Genomic DNA, 24,876 nt, shown 5'->3' with positions numbered 1-24,876 from the left:
ACTGGACTCTCCACCCTTCCTATCCTCACGAATCTCTTATAGCACTTTTCTGCTATATGCCACATACATTTGAGAATGTGTTCACATCCAGTAGAAAACAATGGCTAAGAGCTGGGGCTCTGGATTTAGACTGCCAATGCTCAAATCTCAGCTCCGCTACTCACTGGCTGTGTGACTTCAATTACTTACCTCCGGCTTCCTCTCACATAAAACTGAGATAAAAATAGTCCCTTCTGTGGTTACACAGATTTAGTTATTAGCATGGCAGCTGACACAGAGTAATCATCCAATAAATGTTATTATCATGACATGTACTCCGCCATAATTGGCCCTGTGTGTACTTCTTCTCTTTTCGCCCTATTGCAAGCTTCCTGGGGTCAAGGACATAGTCTTAAACATTTTCTCTTCCCTGATAGGATAGAGTGGTGCTGGTTTAAAAAACTCAGTGAATGTGTGCTGATGCAACTACATTAGTTCAGGCTTCATAGCAGAATGCTTCACATTGTGAATTCCAGAGCCAGATGCACCTGGGCTCATACTTATAGCTCTTCTATTTACTGACTTTTTAATCTTGAGCAAGTTGCTTAACCTCTCATTGCCTCGGTGTTCTCATCTGTAAAGTGGGGATAATTATAGTAATGACCTCACTGGTTAGTTATGGGCATTCAGTGGGGAAGCCCTTAAACCAGAGCTGATATTTAACTAAGAGCTGGTAGAGTTACTATTATGCTGTGTTTTTGGAGCATCAGAATGGGCAATCAGAACTGGGGTGGGAATGCAAGATGTCTAAATATGTAGCCAACCTAAAGATACAATGGCAATTGAAGACATATAGTTTCTATGTATTGTGTAAAATCACCGGCACCTGTGCACAAATATTCACAACCTCATTATATTAAAAGTAACAGTGTCTAATGTAATAGGTCATACATAGATTTCTCTCTGTTTCATACCTGATTTTGTCCTATTAATCTTGAGTCATAAATTCTTGGCTTTAGTACAACCCAAGTAAGACACTGGAGGGCTGCCCAGAAATGAGAAACCGAACAACAGACCACATCTTAATATCCTGATACCAACAAATAGCAAAAATTACAGCTTTAAAAAGTTAGATATTAATGATTGATCCAATCCTTAAGAGACTCAGTGCAATTTGAGGCATCAAAGTCAGTTCTAAAGCTGGATCAAATCCATTTACCCATCCCTGATTTAGAGCTTATGGATTTTATTCTTCTAAGGATCTGTAATCCAAATATCTCATTTAAGGCTCACAGGGGAAGATGCAATAAAGTGTACAGAATGCTAGGAATTCAAATGGGGAAATTCCTAACTCCTTAATTAAAGTTGCAGGGATAATGCTTTCTGCATGAATCAGATTCATAAAAGTATAATAACAACCACAGATTTATAGCTGGACAACAGATATATGTCATGCTCTGAGTTACAGCTGAGAACAGAGTTTGTTAAAGCTGAATTATGGCAAATGCCTTCGACTGAAAAAATGTATGCATAAAATATTAGCTATGATACACACTTAGAATACTCTGCAGCATAATAAAGACAGTTTCTTTTAGAGGTTATAAATTAAAAATGCTTCCTTTAGAATGAATTACAATTATCACTTTCTTTTTAAGAGTGGCTGAGCATGTATCTTGTGTCTAACTGCTATTTAAAGGATATATCCTTAACCTTAACATTTGCCTATGTAACTTTCTCTCAGGGTCCTGGATTGCAAGCACATGACTACTGTAAAAATGAGAAAGAAATATACCTCAGTCATCACAGTTGGTAATTACTGTGCTTGCTACCAAGCTGCTTTTACATGTTCTTTGATTCAGTGAGCAGGATTACAAATGTTCAGAGCATTTTTTCCCCTTTTCTTATTATTTTAAGAAAATCCAGGTAGGAATTGCCTAGGCAGTAAATATTTGCTGGACAACCACCATGAAGGTATACTTCTTCTTCCAAGCCAGGAAATGAGAAGAGAAAAAATTTTTAAACATTTGAAGGTACATTTTCATTAAGAAACTTGGGGATTTGAGCTCATAACTCACCCCTTCAGGAAAGGGAATTTGTTGGATGGAATAAGTGACCTCCCCCACCCCTTTCAGGTCTGCAAGGGGCCTCTCTCACTTAGCTGGTAGATGATGGAGTGAGTTCTGGTACCTCCAGTTGTCAGATTTGCAATAATATTTAGCGTTTGCAAATTACTTTACCAACTCCCAAGATCATCAGTCTGTAGTTTTTTTTCCCCTTGAAACTTGGCTTTGGTTTCTACTAGTCTACTGACTTGACTTATTGTTGAGTTTATCCAAAACTCATCAGCTTTTGCTTCATTACCTCTTGGCCAGGGCATGATTCACCACTTTAAGCTTCTTTTTTTAAAGGGAGGATACATGTGCATATATATATACATATATAAAATGCTGTTTATTAAAAGGATACTCTCTAGTTAATTATATCTTAAAACCATATCTTGCTTTAAAAATTGCTATTCTTTGAAGATATTCAAGATTCATTATGTATGTTTGTTCAGCAGCTTGGAAAAAAAAAAAGCTAGGGAATATAAATCTTTGATCACCACTTCTCCTTTCCCTGTGTTACCTTTTTTTTTTTTTTAACTTTTTTCCATGTTTGTGGAAAATTTTGAAATTATAGAAAAGATAAAGAAGAAAATATTTTAAAAATCCTAATTTCAATACTCTGAGATAATTACCATTAATATCTGCATATTTCCTTCTAGGACTTTTCCTACGTGCCTTATAACAGCATTAGGATCATAATATGTATAGGAAACTTTACACACTGCTTTCAAAATGTAACATGATGTCTGAGAATGTCTCCGTCTCCATATTCTTTGAAAACCTAATTTTTTATGGTTGTATAATACACTCTAATGTGGATATGCCTTAATGAACTGAACCATTTCCATCAAGTATGACATTGAAGATTTAAATTTTCATACTTATACTCATATCCCAACTCTCATCTCTAATTAATTCCTCAGTTTCTACAAGTGCAAATGTTGTGTCCAAAGATATTTTAGAAGGCTATTTGGCACATACTATCTGCTAGACGCTAGTCCTTAATTTTAGTAATATTGGCTTATTTTATACTTAAAATGGGCAGGTACTATTACTATCCTTATTTACAGATGAGGAAGCTGAGGAAGCAAGATTAAGTAACTTCCCAAAGTCACACCGCAGAGGAACTGAGCTTTGAATGCAGGTAAATGCTCCTAAACACTGTTTCCAGATGCCTTTTGGGAAAAGTTGCAAGACTTTTGATAAATGTTGTCAATTTTTATAAAGATGCTATAATCAGTTATCTGTAAGAGCACACACCTCACCTTACATCACCTTAAATCCACCAACACAGAATATCATTGTTGTTGGTGTCTGTCCCCAAATTTTAGATTTTAAATTCCCATTGATTCAGCTCAGTCCCTCTTTTCTGAATTATATATGTATTTTTGCTCTTCAATAAAATAGTACTTTGAACGTAATTGGAGGTCAAGCCATATTCGTTGATTAATTGATAGATTGAGTAAAAAGGATAATCACTTCAACGTATTGTTATCAATACGTACTGATTTGGACTACTTGAATACACGCTAGCAGGCTTGAAAAAACAGTGTGGCCATCTGAGCTAGTAAAGATAAGGCAAATATCTGTTAGTGTGTACAGAAAAACTCACAGCATCCATGTTTCCATTCAGCGGAGTCCCTTTCCTAACTCAGGCACAAGCTGATAGGTGACCCTTCAAAAAGCTTAGTGCTCCTGAGGGGTCAGACAGAAAACAGTTGGAAAATAATACAAGATGGTATCCAGTCATGAGCTAAATGAAACAGAAATGTTAGAGTAGATCTGAGAGGGGAGAAACTTGCAAAGGAGATAGCTCCTGAGCAGAACCCCAACAAATGTTATGACATCTGTCTCATGTAATTGTGCTGAATTGGTTGAACACGTCTTTCTGAGCCCACTCTTTCAGAGGAAACCTAATTCAGGAAAAGTAGAAATGTTTGTAAATGGCAACATTTTTCTCTTTAATTTTTTTAAAATTCAAATTCAATTAATTAACATATAATGTATTATTTGTTTCAGGGGTGCAGGTCTGTGATTCATCCATCTTATATAATACCCAGTGCTCATTACAACACATGCAAATGGCAATATTTTTAATTGCCTTTTATTTTATGATTTTATTTATGTATTTATGTATTTATTTGAGGGAGACAGAGAGAATGGGGGAAGAGCAGAGGGAGAGGGAGAGACAGAATCCCAAGCAGATTCCATGCTGAGCATGGGAGTCTGACAGGAGCCTCAATCTCATGACCCTGAGATCATGACCTGAGCCGGAACCAAGGGTCGGACATTTAACCAACTGAGCCACCCAGGCGCCCCCTAATTGCCTTTTATTTTTAAGCAGGAAATGTAATATTTATAACTATACCTAGTCATTTTGTTTTTATTTCATTTTCCTGGAAGTGGTTCACTTTGCTTCATTTTATGTCAAAAATGTGGGAACCACATAACTAGGCTGACTGTATGCTGTGCTTCTAAACACATTTTGAGTTTGAATCAGATATACTGATGCACATGTAAGTCACCTTATTACGAAAGGTAGCTTGTCTCGTTTACTTTTTAATAGTGTTCTTTAAAATGAGGACTTATTTTTTGTTGCAGAGGCTATTAATAGTAGCTTCTTAAATACAGAACTATTTCTCACGCTTCTGGAAACCTGGGCTTACTTCCAGAACACTTCTTGAAAGCAAATACAGCACGAGTTTAAATGCTATAGTCTATTATGTTTTTCAGTTGTTAACAAAAACATAATTATAAATTGATTAAAAATTTCTAAAACAGGGGCGCCTGAGTAGCTCAGTTGGTTAAGCCTCTGTCTTCAGCTCAAGTCATGATCCCAGAGTCCTGGGATCAAGTCCCGCATCGGGATCCCTGCTCAATGGGGAGTCTGCTTCTCCCTCTCCCTCCGTCCCTCCCTGCCTCTTGTGCATGTGCTTCCTCTCATTCAAATAAATAAAATCTTTAAAAAAAATTTTTTTGAACCATTAATATGCAAACACATCCAACTTCTTCCACCAGGCACCAAAAGCACAATGCATAAAGCCTATAAAATTTCAAAACCCACCCCCACACAAAATGCAACAACATGAATTGGCTCTAACATAAGAAAACTGCAAAATAGGAATTAATAAATGCTATTGTTGTACTTACAGAATGCAATGTTTTGTTAACTATCCAAGGGCAATTAAATCTTAAGACAGTTATATATATAAGTTAAAATGTACCATTTTCCTTATTAATATATATTTGATATGATTTGGACCTCTAAAAACAAGAGAATCTAAGACCTACAAAGATCTTAAATTGATCCTGAGTTTGAAGAGGTGCTTCTGCCTGATCAAGCTGTTTTCAAGCACTCCTCTATTAAGCATGGCTTTCCTTTCCCCATTAAGTAACAAAGTAACATACCAAAGGTATATTTAAGATATCAACAGGTATTATAAAATTTTTACATCTGTCTACAGCCTCTGTAATAAAGGTCAGTTGCTTCAGGCATCCGCTTCTGCTGACTATATTATTTGGGATGTTTGCAGTATGGTTTCCTTTATGTTAGTCATTGTTTAGTCTTCATTGAATATATAGTTTCCACTTGCTTTTTACCCAGACCTTGGGACAAATTATTCATTGCTCCTCCTCACTGGCCACCCAGTTGGTGGTACTTTGTTTAAAAACAGCCCTAGCAAACTATACATTGTCTCTAGGCTGAAATTCCAAATTCTGGCAAGAAGAAAACTGATCCATCTTGGGCCAGGTGCCCTTCTCTGCTCTAATCAACTCTGGGCATGGGGGAAGGACTGTAACTTCTGTAGACCAAGTATGCATTAAGAGACAAAGGGGGAAAGTCTTAGCCTGCATCCCTAGATAACAGAGCAGGAGTCAAGAATTAAGTGCCAGTGCTTTATGTGGGAAGTGCAAAACCGGGGCAGCGAGAGTGAGGAAAAGGTAGGCTAGCATACATCCCAGTCGGCTTTAGTCCTGGTTTGCACCCATCGTCCCGGCGGGTTGTGAGAGAGGGATTAGCAGTGCAGAAGTGGAGAAGGAGGGCCTTATGATCTCCCATGAAGAGAGGCCAAGTGATACTCTCAGCTTCACAAATGAAGCACCAAATTTTTCTTCAAGGAAGACTACATGGTGCCAAGTGACCAAAAGGTTCTCAGAAATAGAAATCAGGGCCCCAGAGTTGTAGTTTTGTTTTTGTTCTTGTCTTTCATTTGGCTTAAGAATTTCCATGGACTATAAGGTTTGGAAGGCATCTAGTTTCTGGTCTACTAACAGATGTATGTTTTTTATAGTTACCTTTGCATTTTAATGTACATTACAAAAAAATAACCGAAACAGAAAATGTGCAAAATATAGTTTTAAAATAAGTTTATCTAAAAAAATGAATGAATTATTTAAAGATTCAATAAATAATAGCACAGAGAACGCAGCAAAAATTGCAGGGGTGGTTCACAAAAGCAGCTCATTCATAAATCTGGTGTTTAATTCCTTGTGCAATATGCAAGATGCTGTGGTTCAGCCTGACCTTGAACGGCTCTAAAGACCAGTTTCTCCCGCTCTTCCTTTCCCTCTGCCTCAGCCAGGTCTTTCTTTTTCTTCCTGTATTTTTTTCCCGTTAGTCTTGATTTTATCTTGTGAAGTCAAACAGAATTGTTCTCTTTTGTTTTTTCTTCAGGGCTGTCCTCTGCATACTTGAAGTCAGTAATCAAACCATTCTCGTAATCTTCTTTTACTCAGGGCTAACTATTTCTATGGTCCTTTCTCATTGACAATCTTTATATTCTCTTGTCTGTCATTTTATGAACAAAGAGAGAGAATGCCCACATCTCAAGAGCATGCATTTCTCATGTAATCCACTTGTGATTGTTCCAGGAGAATAATAAGGTTCAACAATTCTCTATAGCTCAAATTTCTGAAATTCTTACATAAAAATCACCTCATTTGATCCCTTCTGTAACTTCATGAGGTGGACAGAGAATACTAGCCCCATTTATCAGATTAGAAAACTAAGGGAAAAATATTAAGTGATTTCTTTTAATTAGAAGACAAATAATAAAATTCCTGAGCATAAAAATGGAGTCTCCATACACTAATATTTTGTTGTTTTCTGCTAAATCTGCTATTTATAGAGTCTTTGGTATCACGAAATTCATAGCCCAAGTTGTAAGATAAGACAGATGGAACCATTGGAAATGAACAGGAAGGAAATAATAAAGTAAAAAATTAAAAAAGAATAAAAACATGGGATGTGGAGAGGGGTAGATGAGCAAACCAGAAGGAAAAAATGGGTATAAAAAAGTATTACATTATATTTCAGTATTTTAGAGTGGACTGTCTTTCTTCATATTGACTGTTTTTATTTGTTTTTCGAAAAGATTTTATTTATTTATTTGCATGGGGAGGGGCAGAGGAAGAAGAAGAGAGAGAATCTCAAGCAGATTTATGCTGAGCGCAGAGCCTGACGCAGGGCTCAATCCCAGGACCCTGAGATCACGACCTGAGCTGAAATTAAGTCAGAAGCTCAGCCGACTGAGCCACCCAGGCACCCCATATTGGCTCTTGAAGTTGAGCTCCCTGAAGTTAAAGCCTGCTGCTTTTGTGGTGCTAGGGAAGCTTCTCAGAAAGTAAATAAAATAAAATAAAATAAAAATATTCTCCCTAAGGAAGTGAAGAAGTCTGAAGACCAGCCCCAGGCTTGGTGACGAGGAATTACATGACTTAGTATATAGTTGTACTCACAGCTCAGATTTATTGCAGTGAAGAGGATATAAAGCAAAATCAACAAAGGTAAAGGTGCATCGAACAAAATCCAAAGGAAACCAAATGCAAGCTTCGAAGGGGCCTATCCCGCTGCTGTCACACAGGACACGCTCAATTCCTTCATAAATGGGTTGTTGAAGCACATGGGAAATAATATCTCCTCCAGAAGCTCACTGGGGCCTGTGACCTAAGTTTTTATTGCGAACTGGGCATATAAGCACCCACTGCCTGGTATGTACCAATATTCCAGAATCCTAGAAGGACAGCAGGTATTCAGCATGAAAGATACTGTTTGTACAGTTTAGGCACAGTGAGCCACTCTTATCAGTGAGGGACCATTTCAGATCACCGTAAGGAACTCTTCACCATTCAAGTTCCCAGATGCCAGCCAAGGCCAATGTTGCAAGCAGGACTTCCTAAGGATAGTGCTCTCAGGCCTACATGTTAATATTCCTGCACTCAGTAAATGCTCCATCAATCTTTACTACGATCCCAGGTTGATGAGGCTCTAGAACAGAATTTCTTTCTTCTTCTTAGAAAAAGAGAGCCCAGTCTGTTCCAGTAAATAAATACCAGGTATCAGAAATATAGTGGGATAGCAGACAGAGGATAAAGAGTAAGGCCAAGTAGCTAATGACTAAAGCCATCTGATGGATACATAAATCTCTAGCCTCATTGATGATCCCTAAAGAACATTATTTCTCAGAACCCCTTGAGAGTTAGTACTGGCAACTGAGCTATTTCTGCTCCTTATATCCAACCTAAATCTTTCCTTCTTATTGAATTGGGTCTTTCTATCTGGCTTAAGAAAGCCTTCTACTCCCTGTGGGGCCGCAGTTGGTGGCAGCCTTACAGATCATTGGCATCCACGATGAAGAAGAAGTGAGCATGTGGTCCTTAGATCACCACAGCAGGCTTTCAACTTTGATACATGCAAAATTAATTGATTCAGATTACCTGAGGAAAGTGTGTTAGGAGATCTGGTTTCCTTCAGAGAAAACTGAGTCACTAATTAGCTATGTCTCCTTGGGCTCAGTTTTCTTATCTGTAAAATGGGCCTGCAAAGACCAATCTAACTCAAATACCCTCTGATATACTGGCTCACACACAACACCGTCATACACAACACCATTGGCATAATTAAAAAGTCACAATGCTCTTGACTCGAATGTCTTTTATCCCACTCAAATTTAGGGGCAAGATGACAGAAGGCAAGGAGCTGGGGTAGACGGGGATTGACATCAAAAGAAAAAGTTATAGGCATTAAAAGGGCATCTAAATAAAAAAGGGGTCTTCCAAATATTCTCCCTACTAAGACACTTTTATTTGGATCATCTAGAACTATTTCTCTGTGCACCAGCTGAACTTCCCCCTTCCTTGGTTTTTAATAATAAACCAGCACATTAATTTTTTAAAACAGGAAATGATAGGGCAAAGACTCCATAAATAGCTGAAATGTTAATCACACAAAGGCTCCCAAAGCAATTTCATTCTGGACTCCTCATGGCTATGCATTACAATAGGAATTTTCATTAGAACACTAGCCCTAGGATGGGCTGGTAGGCAAATGACACCTACCACAGCCTGAATCCCTGGACGGGCTCTTTGAAGGGGCAACCCAGGGCAGAATGTTCCAAAAAAAGGCATATGCATAGATGGTGGTGCTCATGTCAGGGAGGCAACAGAGGGGGTACTTAATCTATGTTGAGAATACTAGGTACTCTGCATATATTCTCTGAATTGGTTTTAACAACTGACTCCTCATGAGGGGATAAGATTATCATGCTCACTTGACAGATGATGAAAATGAGGTTCAGAGAAGGAAGGTAACTTTTCCAAAGTCATACAGTCACATAGCATATTAGCCTTTTGTTGATGTGTCCTTGCTGCATAAAAAATTACCACAATCTTGGCAGTTTAAAACAACACAATTGCATTATCTCGTGGTTCTCATGGGTCAGGAGTCCAGATATCAGGTTAGCTGGGTCAGGTTTCTCCAAGCTGAAATCAAGGTGTGGGCCAGGGCTGTGATGCTTACTTGAAATTTGCAGCCCTCATCCAAGCTCACTGGTTATTGGCAGAATTCATGTCAGGCAGCAGAAGTCACATACTCCCCTGCCCACGTGATTCCAGTAGGCAGTTTACAACTTGGTTATTTGCTCCCAGGCCAGTCAGGCTCCCCCATACCCACTCCAGGATAATCTCTCATTTGGTTCACTCAAAGTCCACTGGTTAGGAACCTAACCACAGGAATGTGGTTCCACCATACTCAAGTGGAGGGGCAGGGAGACTGTACAGGGTGTGGGACACTGATGGGGTCACCTTAGAATTCTACCTGCCATGCAAAGCCAGTCAACAGCAGAGCTAAGTAAGGCATGACTTCAGGTCTGTTCACCTCCAAAGCCACGGAGCTACCTCCACGCCTGAGCCCGTCTGGGTTGAAGCAGGAGCCTAGACAGATATTCCCAATGGTGGAAACTGGCTCAGAAAATTAAAAAAGACAGGTGAAGCCCCAGCCGGCCTGAGTTACTCAGAGGGAAGGGGGATGGCAAGATCTAGTGCCTAAGTTTCCTGGCTAAGTGTCATCTCTGAACGAGATCATTCTGAGATTCCTCAAAAACGAACGAACGTTCTCTGTGGTAAAGGCCTGAGAGCATCAGGAAGCATCTGAATGCCCTGCCTCAGTGGCCATATTTCCTTACAGATTGGATCCTCCCAAGGCTCTCCTCTTTCTGCTTATTCTTTTTGCCACATTTATAGAGTGCCTGCTAAGAGCTAAGAACTGAGAATCACTGAGGATACACAGATGAAAAGACAAGGCCCTGCCCCCAAGAGTTTCAGATCTTAAGTTATGGGAAAGGGATGAAAGTGAATAAATATAAAAGTGTTCAGGGAAATAGATATATATATACAAATGATAAGTTAGAGAGGAAGGAGCTTTATCTCCCTGGGAAGGTTTCAGAGAGTTCGATCTGACTAGAGTCAGAGGAAGAGGTTGTTGAGTGGGTTAGATGAGGAGTGTCGGGCGGTGAGAAGGGGAGTTGGGTGGGGAGGGCATTAGAGGCAGAGGAAACATGTTCCTTAAAACCCTTCAAGGGCTCCCCACTGACTATTAAGATAAAATCCAGGCCTGAATATGACTTAGAAGCTCCTGTATGATCAGGTTTCTCCTTCCTTTCCAGACAATGCCCCTCCCCCCTTAATATCTGCAGTCTGGATTCATCACTGGTCTTTCACTCGTATGGTTTCCTCTCCTGGAACATTCTTTACCAGTATACTGTTACCACACTTAATTCCCCAACCTATCTTTACACACACACACACACACACACACACACACACACTTCTCCTGTCTAATCACTATTTATTCTTCAGCTCTTGGATTAGACATCACTTCCTCTAGAAAGCCTCCCATGGTGCCAAAGCTCTGATTTAAAATGCTTACTGTAGGTGCTCCTATAACACCGTATGCATTAACAGCGTAGCATTTATCACTGTGTCTGGAATCTGTCTCCTTGAGGCTACTGGAAGATATAATACAACCGACTTAAGGGACCAGGTTTATCTTTACACTCTTGCATCTCCAGGGATTACCAGTTACTTAGTAGGTGATCAAAACTATTTGTTGGATAAATAGATAAAAGGCACAGAGGCAACCTTGTTCATGGAAGAAAATTAAATGCATCATAGACTAAATGGAAACAAAATTACTCAAATCTTCCATAGCCTAGTGCCTGCACTGGGGTACCTGACATAGACATTAGCAGAAAATTTATATGTATCTAAATTATATATACAGTATGTGTATATACATGTATATATGTCATATATACATATGTACATATCTGTATACATACACATATATATGCATATGCCATATATACATATTTATGATAGTACTTAAACAAAGATTAGAGAAAAGAGAGACAGTTCTTAAAAAAAATGTTTAGAATTCTGATCTTCTGTTGGAATCATAGTCAAGAAATCAGACCTGCTTTTCATAGTTGGCCATTCCTAGAATGTTGTTTTGCTGTGATAACAAATGATGCCCAAAAGTGCAGTGGCTTAAAACAAAGGTTTACTTCTTGCTCACAATGCATGATCATTAACTACTCCAAATATTGGTCACTCCAGACTCAGGCTGAGAGAACATCCTTTATCTCTGATATATCTCTGGCCATCATACCAGAAAGAAGAAAGAATCCAAGAAAGAAGAGACACCACAAACCTAATATGCTCATCTTGGAAGTGACATATGTGACTTCCACCTATATTCCATTAAATAAAGCATGTTCACATGGCTACTCCTGACTTCAACAGGGCAGAAACATATAAACCTCACACAAGAAGGGGTTCTTCAAGGAAGAAGTGGGAAAGTGAAATATTTGACAAACAATACTATAATCCTTCACACTGGGGATCAGCAAGCTGCAAGTCTCTTTTCTGACATTTGGATTTTCCCTTTTCACTTGTTGGCAATTAAGCTTTACAATATTGCCCTGCCATTGGAATAAAGAAAACAAGCCAAGGTTCTAAAGAGAAAGAATCAGAATGCTCAAGTTGGAAGAGTCCATACAGTTCACGTAGTCAGAGCACTATATTTTATGAATGGGAAAACTGGCTCAGAGAAGCTGCTGCCTTCCCCAAGGCAACCCTGCTGCATATGAGGGTTAAGACCAAGTCTCAAACCCCTGGTCTCAGGACCTAGGCTCATTCTTCCATTGTCTACCTAAGATAACCCAACTTAATGTCTACGAATCAGACCCATGGCTTTGCACAGCACAGATAAAGTTCCTGCCCTTGAACCTGATTTATGGTCCTGCTGAGAGGACCCACCACCCACCCATCCCCAGTGCAATGAGCTTCAATGGGGCTTTTCTCAAACCAGTTCTCCTCACATTGAGAGAGGCTGTAATTATGCTCAGTTCTTTGCCTGTTTTATAGCTTGGTACTGACATAGTAAGAACATCTACAATAAAAACATCAATGGGGCTTTGTTTCCTTCTGTATAAATTCATTGTCTGGAATCTGACAGCCCCATGTCTTGGTGATTTATCAGAATTAGTCTATTTAGGAGGAGTGTCTTGCTCAACTGAAATCTGTTCTCTTTATTTTATCCAAACCCTCGTATTGTCAGATAGCCTCAACTAAGCTTCCGTATCTATTTTAAAGTAAAAAAAAAACCCAAATAATTCTTCTCCTAAAGCCTCTCTATTCTAATCTTTTTCACCCTTCTTGATTGTATAATGAACACTGTTTCTTCATCATTTTCTTCCCCACTGACATTCCATGTAACTTGACTATATAATCTGAAGGCTACCTTCACTTATGAATTGGTCAAATCTTAGAGGTGGCAGAAAATGTAATGAAACAGAGAGCTATTTTTAAAGAATAAAGTGTGGTATATTTAGACTTCTGTCCTCAGTTCAATACATCATGGATTTTATGTCCTTCAAATTGTCTATGTAAAAACAAGGAGCACATACTCCAATGTTCTCAAATCCTTAAGAATAAAGATATGTGCATACTAATGAAAATATTAGCATTTTGTACCTTCTCTGATTTTTCAGTCCATTATTTTACTATCTCTTGTTTTCTATTTTTGATACATTCAGGGCTGCACTTTTGTTCTTCTAATATATTCATGGCTTAGTGCTAAGAACTGAGCAAACAGTAGACATGCCGAGGAGTCCGAGGATACGGAGACTAGGTGATTCTAAGAAATGAAATAAATGTTCTGTGCCTGTGGAGAGGTTAAAGAATGTTTCCTGACAATTTCCGGATTTGGAGTCTAAAAGGTTGTTTTGGGGTCCCCCACCCCTAAATTGGATTTTAACCCCCTCTTCTCATTTGCTGGCTCTGGCAAAGGATACATAGAAGTAGTTTATGTGGCTTACCTTTGAACAGCTCCGAGGAATTTGATAAGTGAATTCACCTTCTAATGATTTGTTGTTCTGCAATTTATAACCACACATTCATATATATAACATAGGTGTAGTATTTCCCTGAGCGTTCTCCAACATAAATAAACTAAATGATGTCATGTCAGACAAGGGAAATTCTTCAGAGAAAGCCAACGTGGCATACAGAATCCAGAGATGGGCGGCACATCTGATTAGGCAGACTGTGTGCTGAAAAGCTGTTCTGTATCTACAATGCTAGAGTGTGGAAAAGTTTGGTTGTTTGAATAGGACTATTTCCAGAAGACATCATCGACGAGTGGACAGATGACAGGACTAGGATGAAGAAGCCATCGCTATGCCTTAAAGATCTAGGAACTTCACCTGGTCCGAGATTTCATTTCCACAGCTCAGCTTCCTATCTGGCCGTGGTAACTACACTACGACCCTTTCTCTCTGTGACTAAAAACAGCCGACATGATATAAAATATGTTAATAAACACCACAATTCTAAACTACAGTATCTTTTACATATTAATTATTCTCTTGTACATAAAAACAGCACATGTCCACTGTAGAAATACTGGAAAATAAGAAAAGTATAAAGAAGAAAAATTACATGAAATGCTATTGCTCAGACATAAAACTTCTAAAATATTTGGTATATTTCCTTCTAGCCCTTTTTTATGGGGTGTCCCCATCTGTATCTCCCTATCTACATACCCACACCCATATAGAGAAGCCCCCCATCCAACACACACACACACACACACACACATACACACACACACATGGAGGAAGGCATCCTCCATCACTTTCTAGAAAATTATTTGACCTTTTTGCTTCTTAGTTTTCTTATCTGTAAAATGTATATAAGAATAATGCCTGCTTCACACACCTAGTATAATGATAAAATGAGTGAGTTAGTATATGTAAATGCTTAAATCCTTATCTGGCCATAAAGGATACTCAATAAGTGTTGGCTACTATTATCTCACTGTATATATAGTAAGCATATCTTACCGTTTCCCTTTTTTTAACTTAATACAATACAAACTGTCTCCCCACCCTCCCTGCTATAACCCTAGTCTAAGCTAGCATCCTCCCTCTCTTAAATTATTGCAATGATCATTTACTTGATGTCCCCAGTAGGACCTACCATCTAGTTCCATATAGTAGATGCAATCATTTGTTACAAATATATAAATCAGACCAGATTGCTCTCCTGCTTAAAACCTTCCAATGGTAATTTCCAGTTACACATAGAACAAAATATAAGTTTCTTACTCTATTTATCATTGAGGGATCAGATTCCAATTCACGTCCTAGAATCCTGGTTTGTGTAGCCCAACCAAACAGGAATCTGGAGGCAGGTATTCTAGAAGGTAAGTAACAGCCACATGGTCCCCTCAAGTTCCCAGGCACCTTTTATGGTCCAAAATTGTTAGCCCAAAGCTCTCAGGCTCATGGTTGCAAGGCTCTGCTCCATTTCTAGGATGCTGTCCATGTTCCAGAGAGAAAGGAGTTAAAGGGCAAAAGTGAAAGTCCTCCTTCTACACACTGATTCCACTGGACATCTTTATGGACGTGCCTAATCCCTACTTCAGGAGCAAGAGACATCAGGAGAACCAGTATTTTAATTATACACATAGATGCTTGACACTAAACTGGTTGCCTCTGTGGGAAAGACGAGAGACGGGAAGTTAGGGTAAGCAACCAGCAGTATCTGCCAGTTGGTGGCCTGCAACATCCTTCTTCATACCTACTTGCCCTACCTCTCTCCCCTGACACCACGCCCAGCCACACCTGCCTCAGTCCTCAGTATGCACCAAACACCTGCCTGCCTCAAGAAAGGTCATTAGCCTGCTTTCCCTTCTGCCTAGAAGGTTCTGCCCAGTGGCTGGCACGTGGCTGGCTCCTTCTCTTTATCAGGTCTTAGGGGAAATGTAACCTCTTCAGGGAATCTTACTTGATTCCCTGTGCGAAGTCACCCGCCACCGCCCCCCACCCAATTGGCTTCATAGCACTTATTGCTAGTTGAAATTACTCTGTTTATTAATTTATTTGTTTATTGTCTGTCTCCTTTACTAGCACATAAGATGCTAGAGAGCTGGGCCTTCACTCCCGACTGTATCCTCAGTGCTCAGAACAGAGCCTGGAACATAAGAAGTGTTAGATTCAGTGAACAAATGCCGAATGCATTACAATAGTTTCTGTTTTCATTAAATGCTATTCAAGAGATTAGAGATTTAACAGGTGTAAAATATTCCACTGAATAAATGTAACACTATTAACTACTTCCTATGGTTTGCTACTAGAGTAAACTGAATAATGGTCCCCCAAACGTCCACATCGTAATCCCTGGAACTGGAAAATATTACCTAATATGGTGAAATGACTTTGCAGATGTGAATAAATTAAGGATCTTAATATTAAGAGATTAAGTTTAAAAAACAGGGATATTGCCTTGGATTATCTTCACGGACCTGATGTAATCACCACAGTCCTCCTAAAAGGGATGCAGGAGGAGTCAAAGTTGGAGGAGAAGGCAATGTGATGACAGAATCAGAGATTGAAATGATGAGCTCTGAACATGGAGGGAGGGGGCCACAAGTCAAGGAATATAGGGGGGCAATAGAGCTGAAAAAGACAAGGAAACAAGATGCCCTCAGAGACCCCACAACGTACCAGCCCTCACACAGCAGAAGCCCCTTTTAAGCAACCGACTTGAACAATGAAAACCCGAGTAAGGCAGAAGGGCCCACAGTGGCGCCTCCTGCCCATCCCCTGGCTGAACACAAGCGGGCCCATAGGCGACCCACCTGAAAATATCCACAAGCCCTAGCTGACCAATGGGCTACTTACACCTGGACACAGGTGCCAAAAAAGGACAACTGCATACATTCCCACACCTCCTCACCTTCCCCCTTTCACTACAGCCCCCCCCCCCCACCACCTTGCACAGACAGTCTCTCCTTTGCTCTCTTGCCCACTGCTTCCTTGTGGTGTATTCAATAAACTTCTATCTCCTTTGTTCTGCCTTGGGTGTATTCTTTCACTGCCCATGCTGCTGGCCTCCACCCAATCGGGTCACCCCACACACACCTTGACTTTAGCCCAGCAAAAGTGATTGCAGACTTGTGACCTCCAGAACTTTCAGAGTGGACATGTATTTTAAAGTCACTAAATCTAAAGCTGTTATAGCAGCAGTAGGAAACAAATACAGACATTTAGGGTATCCCCCCCTAAGTATTTATTACTGTCATGATGTTGTAAAGAACTCCATTTTACAGGTATTTTTGCCTGCCTTCCCAATGATTCCATTAGAATAGTTTCCTAGAGGCAGAATGCCAGGAAGCTTGCACCACCATACAAGCTCCCCAGCTGTGGCTGGGTAAATGCCTGAGCAACCTGGCTATTTAGACGTCTGCTATTTTGAACCACAGCCACAGGGCCGGCAAAGAATCAAGCCACTTTGTGGAACAATCACACAAACACAAAGAGATTGCTTTCCAGGGGAAACAGGGCTTATAAAAAATAAGCAAAAACAAGGGTGCTTTTTTCCTATTTTTCCTTCTTATCATTAACATTATAACATAGAGGTGGGGAGCAGGAATGAGTTAAAATATAAGACCAGAAAAAGCTCCAAAGATCTACACACCTTTGATACCTGCCAGATGGGGCTTTGAAGTGTAAAACAGGGTCAGTTCCCTAAGAGAAGGCTGACACACAAGTCTTGACCTGTGAATTAATCAGAGAAGCCTCTGGATGTGAACAGACAAGGCCGGACAGGGTGCGGGATAGGGTGCGGTCTGCGTATAGGCTGCTTTGCCAGGGTGGTGTCAATGACAAAAGAGAGAAATAGTTTACCTGGGGGCCAAGTGACAGGTGTGGAGTGCCTCAGGGCGGAACATGTCAATGACCCTCCCTCTGCACACACTAGGACCCTGTTGCAAATAATTCAGTATGGAAGCTCACGTAGGATTCACTTTTGTGCTCTCCAAAATTTCCCTGCATCCCAGCCCAGAACCTTGCAGTTCGGAGTGTGTTTTGTACACCAGCAGCATGCCGCTGCACAGGAGTTTGTTAAAAATGCAGATCGCGAGCAGCATCCAGATGTAGGGAATCGGGAACTGCATCTTAACAGTATTGCTGCGCGATTCTTAGGTACATTAAAGTTTGAAAACATCAGCCCTAGAGTCTAAGCTGCATAGAAACAGAGCCTTTGTTGGCTCTGTTCAGCACTGCACTTCCAGTGCTGCAAACACAGCTTGGCATTACTTGGAGGGGCTCAATAAATATTTGTTTTATCAATGACTAAATAAGTGGATGCACCGAGCCTTTCATGCTGAAGATGAATTTGAAAAGAGGAGGGACTGGTGCATTATATTCTTTGTATTTTACACACATTTTAGGTAATTTTAGGTAATTCTTTAAAGTCAAAGAATATTTTTTTTGAACCCATACTTAAGGTGCATGAGCACAGCCTAAATAGAAGTAACCACAAGACGAACTTTTCTTCTGGCTGTTGTGAAAGCCAAAATCCAGGAAAGAGGTTAAAATAATGAGAAAGGGACAGGCAGGACTAGGTAGAGAGAGAGATAGAGGGCTCCATGATCAGACTCACAGAAATCCCAAAAATGTGGAGGTGTAAGGAAACCAGAGATAAGGGAACACTCCAGACCACCCTGTCCTAGGTGTCCAAGGGGGGAAGTCTTATTTATGACAGTTTCCTGTGGTCGACAGAAAATAAACAGACCCTAAAAAGAAGTAAGCCATTAAAGATGTTATCACTAGTCCTGTTTACACAAACGTGCTGTCAGTAGAGAAGTCAAAAAGATTTAAGTTCCCTGGTTAACTTTCTACAAAAGACCAACCCTAAAAACCCTCAGTGGCAACCCTGCTGGGACTCCTGAGAGCTTTTTCTGTATCCCTGCTTAATAAAACTCTATCATTTTACTCACTCTCCTTTGTCCACAAGATTCATTCTTCAACTCCGTGAGACAAGAGCCTAGCTCTCCCGCATCAATAAGAGGGCTGAAACGAGCCTGGAGAAGTTACTCTCACAGCTGAAAAGAGGACATAGGTCTATGGTTCACCCTACTATCAAAAAGTCATGCCCCAACTTGGGCAAAAATGGATCAAGACTCAGAAGGGAATGACAGCCCAGGATCCTGAACCAGAAGGGATGTGGGGAGGCTGGCTCTAAACATGGGTACAACAGACTGCAGATTCCTCCTCCATCCTTGGCATAAATGCAACATCGATGACTTCTAAGAATCATTCATATAATATAGCAGTCAGATCACCATGACCCTGATAGCCTGAAGATTTGGGGCATCACAAGAGCCTCCCAGATTGTTGAGTGATTCTAGCAAGGGACTTCTGTGATGACTGAGATTTAATTTTCTTTCAGCCTTGTGATATAAAGACTGAGTCAGACTTCATTTCACATAAAGAAATAAAGAAGTGTGACATTTCCCTTATTATTTCCTTTTTATTTTTTATTATGAAATTTTAAATGGACACAGTGCAAAAAGGAAAAATATACAATGAACCTTCATTACCTATCATCTAGCCTCAAGAAATACCAATTTATTGCTAAACTTGTTTTATGTGTATCTCCTACCCTCCATCCTGGTTATTTTTATTTAATTTTTATTAACAGCTATACGAGATATAATATTCATAGTATTCACCCATTATAAAGGTACAAGTCAATAATTTTTAGTAAAAGTATACAGATGTGCAAATATCACCACAATCTAGTTTTAAAACATTTTCATCACTCTAAAGACCCCCAGGCTCCCTTCTCCCCCGCCGAGGCCCCCAGGCCTGTTTACAGTCAATTCCCAGACCAGCCCCAGCAACCGCTGATCTGCTTTAGTCTCTAGAGATTGCCTCTTCCAGATACTTCATACATATATGGAGAAAACATGATACGTAATCTTTCGTTTCTGGATTCCTTCAGTTAGCGTAGTGTTCTTGAGTTTCCTCCAGGTTGTAGAGTATATAAGTAGTTCCATTCTTTTTATTACTGGAGAGTATTCCAATGTATGATGATATCACATTTTGTTTATGCATTTACATGTTGATGGGCATTTGGATCTAGTCTGAGGTTTTTGTGTTATAGTAATACTATGAACATTCATTTAAAAGTTTTGTGTATTATATTTTCATTTCTCTTGGGTAGATACATACGTGTGGAATTGCTGAGTCATACGGTAGCTTTCTGAGAACCTGAGAACCTGTCATCCAAAGTGGTTGCACCATTTTCTCTCCCACCAGCAATATGTGAAAGTTCCAGTTTCTCCACATCCTCCCCAACACTTACTTTTGTCTCTTTTTTATTATAGCCATTCTAGTACATTGGAAGTTGTATCTCATTGTGCTTTTAATTTTCATATCCGTAATGTCTAATGATGTTGAGCATCTTTTCATGTACTTGTGAGCCCTACACATATCTTCTCTAGTGAAAAGTCTACTCAAATACCATGCCCATGTATTAAGTAGGTTGTCTGCCTTATTATTGAGGTGCAATATATATTCTGGACATAAGTCCTTTATGAAATACATGATTTGCAAAATTTTTCTCAAGCTAGTCTGTGGCTTGTCCTGTCATTTGATTAATGATGTTTTTTGAGCCCCTCTGACCATGGATGGTAACAGGGGCCTCACTTACCTTTGGCTACCACATATGACTGGAAAACCAATTTCAGCTGACAACTTCTCAGTCTTTACAAAGCACCAAGATCAGCAACTGGAGAAACCAACTCTGGCCCAGCTTCTGGCTAACAGCATGGCCCAGGACAGGGGCAGCAAAATCCTTCAGGATTCTGATAGCAATTAAGGAGAATTAACATCTTCCAACTCATGAACATGGAATGTTTCTCCATTCATTTAGATCCTTTATAATTTTTGCCACCAATGTTTTATAATTTTCAGTGTACAAGTCTCACTCTCCTTTTGTTAAATTTATTTCTAAGTATTTTATTCTTCTGGTGCTATTGTGAATGGACTTATTTTCTAAATCTCATTTTCAGATTGCTTATTGCCAGTATATAAAATTACAATTGATTTTTATAAATCAATCTTGTATCCTGTGACCTTGATGGACTCACTTATTTCCAGTAGTTTTTTCCTGGAGGTCTCCACAGGACTTTATCATACAAGTGTGACTTTTTTTTTTTTTGCATCATGTGTTTATGCAATAAAATTCAAAGCAACCTGATTTTAAACTGAACAAATTAGAATACACTCAAAATTATTCCAGTTATATTATCGTACACTGCATATGCCTAAAGGGCAGAGCGAGGGAGTGGTCAGTGGGCCATGCTGGGATCATAGGTCATCTGCAGCCTCTCTTACCCCTCTTCTACAGCCTTATGAGAAAATCTTTCAGTTGGGGGTTTTGTCAAAATGTGCCTATACCTATTGGATTGTGTCGGAGGGGAGAAATCATTGAGAACCGCTGCCTTTGGAAGATTGCTTGGCCTGAGACAGGGCCTTAAGGGAGATTCTAGGGAGTCAGATGTGGTCCTCAAGAGCAGGGGCAGCATGGGAAAAAAAAAAAAAAACAACCAGAAGGCAATGTATTTTGATGTGCTCATGTGAAAAGTATTAAAAGGTAAGAAGCATCTTCCCTACTTCACAGAGGGTCTAGATAAAATTGGCAAAATTGGCATTTTGAGTCCTGCACAAAGTATACAATTCAAAGAACTGGATAAAATTAGTGGAAAAAAAGAGGTGTGGCAATGACTAACATTGCCATAAAAGTCCCAAATCCCTAATATTGTACTATAACTGAATCGCAACATATCACTGAGTTAGTGTGTGTAAAGCACTTAGCTCAGAGTTTGGTTTAAAATAGTGAATGTTCCATACATGGTAGTTGTTTATATTATTACTATTACTTTTGCAACTAAGATGAGAGGCATTCTGTGACTATCTATAACCAGTATTTGTAATGCTAAGAGCAGTCTCTGCTCAATCTGATCTTCAAAAACAATCCTTATGAGGCTCTGGAAGTAGAAAAGGCAGTTCAGGATAGAGGTGGGCTTCAGAGGTAAAGGCTAAGAAAGATGAAAAACACCAAAACCTTGTACTAACCACCCGTGGCAATCAAAACTACACACTGTTTTTCCCATGCCCACTGCAGCATTATTCACAACAGCCAAGATAGGGAAACAACTCAGTGTCCATCATACATATGGAGATATGTACACACACACACACAATGGAACATTATTCAGCCACGAGAAAGAAGGAAATCCTTCCATTTGTGACAACAGTGATCGACGTTGAGGACATTATGCTAAGTGAAATAAGTCAGAGGAAGACAAACACTGAATGATATCACTTATATATGGAATCTTAAAAAGCTAAACTCATAGAAACAGAGAGTGGAGTGGTAGTTACCAGGGGCTGGGAGATAGGGGAATTGAGGGGATGTTGGTCAAAGGGTACAAACTTCCAGTTACAAGACAAATAAGTTCGGGGGATTTAATGTATAGCATGGGGACTATAGTTAATAATGCTGTATTATATTCGTGAAAGTTACCAAGATAGTAGATCTTAAATGTTCTTACCGCACACACACAAAAATTCTGTAATGTGATGGAGGTGTTAGCTAACACTCTGGTAGCAATCATTTTGCAATTTATAAGTGTATCAAATCAACACATTGTACATCAAATTTATACAATGTTACACATCAATTATAGCTCAATAAACCTGGAAAAAAAAGACTACAGAGTGCTTGTGGAGAGACTAGTGAATAAATGGCGTGCATCTGTACATGTGAGTGTTTATATTCAGAAAATCTATTTCAAGCTTATCCGTAATCCTATTTAATTGTATCTTTAATTTCTAAATTGCCAGATTAAGACACAAGCTCCCTTCTCATCGATACTGCAATCGCCTGACAAAAAGGAGGCTGTTGTGTGGCCAGCAACTGCAACCTGAAGGGACAGTTTCAGAACAGAGTCCTCTCTGCCCCAACTCTCTCTTCCCTCTCCCTTGCCTCTTCTCCTCACCCCTGCTCTAGCTAAGGGCAGAGACATCTGACCCTGGAGGTTGCAGACTCACTGATTTGGGAAGAGAGGCTCTTTTGGCTACATCTAATTCATTTGGCTACAACATACAACCCAGAGACCAAGTTCAACTTGGTTGGAAGGTTTTCAGAGCCTACAAAGCACGGGATCCCCATCTGGAGAAACCACCTCTGTCTTGCCCCGGCCCTGGGCTCCAAGTAACTGAAAGTCGAAGCCTGCCTGACAGGATGGCCCAGGGCAGGGGACCCCAGAAGTGGCCTAAATTCAGTAAGGCAGCGAGAATGCTCAGGTGGTCAGCACCCCCCAGGAGAAACAGGCATTGTTCGGGCTTCCTGGTACCAGGGCAGTCCCTGCCATCTCAGCCTCTCTGCCCCTAAGCAGACAGACAATCCTACAGCCAGCCGAGCGAGAGGCCCAGGGTGCTGAAGGACGCAGGGAGCCGGCACATCGATTTCATCCGTGCGATGCCTGGCACGTAGTGCCTGCAACCTCGGGAGACAACGGAATAAACATTCTAGACTCAACTTGGCCACATGGCAATGAAGCCATTTCATGTCCTTCTCTGTTTCTGCTTCTGCATATTGGAAACCTAATAATTCCCATCCGCAAGGTTGAGTCAAGGATAAAGGAGCACACTCTAGAATGCTCTCTGTGAAGTTCAAAGCGCCACACGAATAGGAACCAAAAAACGACAAGCTGTCTAAACTGGGCCCAGATATCAATATTTAAGTGGCTAGAAGCGGGGCCAGCTTTCATACAGACATTCTTCTAAGAAAAGTAATTTTAATTATAAGATTATATATATTATTTTAATAGAATTCTATAATGTTATTTTCATTTGATTGAAATGAGTATGGTCATAAACAGTGGTGTTTTTTTTTTTTTGGTCCCTGAATGGGTCCCTGTACAAAACGACATTGTTTATCATGGCTCTAACTGGTTCCCTTGTTTCAGGCTGACAGTCTCTCAGATTCATCCTTCACACCACTGCCAGCCTGCTATGGTTCAAAGACAAATCTGAGGTTGACTCTGCTTTTTCCCTAAAGGCCCATATCCAATCAGTCAAGTCTTATGGATTCTGCTTCCTTAATAGCTCTCAGATCCACCCATTTCTCTCCATCCCACCTGACATGCCTCCATTTTAAGTCACTATCATTGCTCATTGGAAACTAATGAAATCACAGCCCACACAGTCACTCCTAGGGGCCCCCATGTTGCTCTTTTATCTCCATTCCTTTCTTCATACTGCAGCCAGAATGATCTTCCTGAAGTGCGAATTTTCTCATGGACCTGCCAGCTGGAACCTGTGAATGTCAGCATCATCAGGATAAAACCCCCAGCTGCCGTACCAGGTGTCCTGGCTCTTACAGGTCCAGTGTTTAGGTTCAGGTCCTCGCTCCACTCCTGTGCCTGATCAGCTTGCACCACTCCTGCACTTTCCACTCCAGCCACCCTAGTGGTGTAAGGCCCCCCAAGCCACATTCTCACCCCAAGAGGACGCTCTCTCTAACAGCTCCCACACCCACTGCCTTCACATGCCTAATTCCTTACCTCATCATCACCATCACCTCATTTGGGAATCCTTCTGCGGACCCCTCAGACCGGGCTAGGTACTCTTGCTCTGCATCTTCATAGTGCTTACCATCTCCTTGTACTTAGCTATTTGCACTGTTACTTATCTAATTGCTCTTATGGTTCATCAGCTAGACCATCAACTCCCCGAGAGCATAAACGGATCCTTGGTCCTGCTATATCCCAATAGTTGATGTTGTATTCTCATGCAGATTTCTTCCCATCTCCTAGATCCTGGGGATACTGTTAACTGATGGTTCAAAGCCATGTCCTTTGCTGGGGTGGGTACTGCCCCAGGCTGCAAAATACTGCCTTCTCTGCAGTTACAGCCTGTTCTCAGGGACACTGGGCCACCAATGAGCAGATGACATTGACATACAAAGGCCTGGCCTCCTTTCCTCTTTGGGACAACTCTATAGGGTTGGCTCCAGCACTGCCAGTAAGACTGGGCAGGGCCTTAGCTGCAACCACATGGAGCACCTTCTTCTCTCCCTGCCCCATCCTGTC

The 24,876-nt window shown here is 40.4% G+C and overlaps 1 long non-coding RNA gene across 3 annotated transcripts in view; it reads right to left on the bottom strand.

Annotated features, from left to right (window-relative positions):
* LOC115945105 (uncharacterized) overlaps positions 1 to 24,876 on the bottom strand; it is a 249,494-nt gene that overhangs the window by 208,462 nt on the left and 16,156 nt on the right. The gene's annotated exons all lie outside the window — the stretch shown is intronic.

This window comes from Leptonychotes weddellii, chromosome 4 (assembly GCF_054177405.1).
Source record: "Leptonychotes weddellii isolate Sample4059 chromosome 4, ASM5417740v2, whole genome shotgun sequence".
NCBI lineage: Eukaryota > Metazoa > Chordata > Mammalia > Carnivora > Phocidae > Leptonychotes > Leptonychotes weddellii.
This window is presented reverse-complemented; position numbering and strand designations above follow the sequence as displayed.